A 2,143-nucleotide genomic window follows, 5' to 3' on the forward strand; every position below is an offset into this window, starting at 1 on the left:
AAGTAGGTTTAGAATTTTCCCTTCACAAAAATCTCAGAATTGCGGAAGCAAATAATGCCCTCATGGTAATAACCAAATCATATATATATAATAGGGCTGAAAGTCACCACTTGTGGCTGAACACCCAATTTAAATTTTAATAATTTATTTTTAACTCATATTCCAATAAATAGTTATTTAAAAAAAAAGCTCTTAGTGAAATTGTTTGTAACGACATGATTCCATAACAACTCATCAAATTATCATCAAACTTTTCATAGGTACTTTTTGTACTTCAGAGGGGATCATGAGGGTATTTTTTAATTTTTCTTGACAACTTGCAGAGGTGAACAGAAAGGTGGAGGTTGTAGTAAGTACCTCTAAAAGGGTGATTTACTGCAAAATTTATCTTATTCGTCGATAACAAGAGAGAATTTAGGCTAGGAGGAGGGAGTCTTGAAAATCAATTTTCATATCCCATATTTTGTAAAACAAGAGAGAGGCAAGAATTTCGATGTCGTGCTAGATAGTATTGCTATTGTTAATGAAACGCAAAATTTTTAAAATAATTTCAAGAAATTTGATTCCATTTTGTCCGAAAATTCAACTGTATGTAAGTTTCAGTATAACTAAGAAACAACTAAACGAATCATCACCAAGCTTGGTAAAAGTATAATCGATACTTTTTGATGAGAACAGTTACTTTCTATATTACTCAGAGGTGATCATAAGAGAGCAGAAATGCTCAGCAGATCATCAGACTCGACCTTCTCCGATTCGGATGAAACTTTGCACATGGCTTCAGTATGGCAAAACATAAGTTTTGAACCGATTGAGAGGTCAATTCGACTCAAGACTGATTTTTAAAAAGAGCGTATGTATTTTTGCATTTCACAAAAATTTCCTTTTTCAAATCGTTGTAACTCGGAAACCGTTAATTGTACAAAAATGGCGTTCAGGAAGAAGTTGTAGGGAATCGATTGGGCACTCTAAAAACAATTTACACTGAAAAAAAAATTGATTTTTTTTCTCAATAATTACAAAATAATCCGAAAATTTTTTTTATTGAACTTTTTCGGATTATTTTCTAATTATTGAGAAAAATATCATAAAGTTTGTTCAGTGTATATTTTTTTTAGAATGCCCAATCGATTCCCTACAATTTCTTCCTGAACGCCATTTTTGTACAATTAACGTTTTCTGAGTTACAACGATTTGAAAAAGGCAATTTTTGTGAAATGCAAAAATACATACGCCCTTTTTGAAAATCAATCGTGAGTCGGATTGACCTCTCAATCGGTTCAAAACTTATGGTTATCTTTCTGCGGCCTTGCCTTCACGGAACATATCCGAGCAACGCTGGGTAATTCAGCTAGTTTTCATATATTTCATATAAACAGATGAGTTTTCCGAGTAAGGGAATTTTATATTTCATCTCTCAATCATTGGCCGAATATATTATTATCGATGAATAACAAGTAGCATTTCAGAATAAATTACTCCTATACGAATACGAATAAGGAACTATTATTGAAGACAATTGATGAAGCGAGCACAAAGTTTGAAAATGGATCGATAGTGATTAATAATCAAAATAATGTTAGCTATGCTGTAAAGTCTGTTGAAAAGTAGCTGAAAAAATGTTGAGTTGGATTTGATTCCGGTCATCATCACCGTTTTATTCAGACATCGATGAACATATCGGAATGGACTTCTGATGTTCTTAAGAACAGTTTCGAATTGAACTCTGGATCTCTTTATGGCACAAACTCATTTCAACTTTTTATCCGTTTCCAAAAAACTACAGATAGAATTGAATAAAAATTCAAAAGCAAAAAAAATATTGATACGAAATTTTTATTTAAATACGGAATACGAACCTGTTTTTTTTTCTATATTTTTCCAATTCTAAAACATTGGTTTATTAATTAAACTGAACAGAATGTATTGTGACGCTGCCACTGATTGTTAATGCAAACGGATACAGAAATGTTCTAGAGCTGCCGATTTCAATATTTTAGATCGGCGCCGCATTGATCTAGTGGAAACCAACAAGAGAACCATCGATCTTACCACAATTTAAATTCCCTATTTGAATTAACTGTTTATGATAAAACGCTGATGACTCGGTGATATGTTCGGACAATATGAATTGTTTTGCGTA

The sequence above is a fragment of the Malaya genurostris genome, chromosome 1, assembly GCF_030247185.1.
Source record: "Malaya genurostris strain Urasoe2022 chromosome 1, Malgen_1.1, whole genome shotgun sequence".
NCBI classification, from domain to species: domain Eukaryota; kingdom Metazoa; phylum Arthropoda; class Insecta; order Diptera; family Culicidae; genus Malaya; species Malaya genurostris.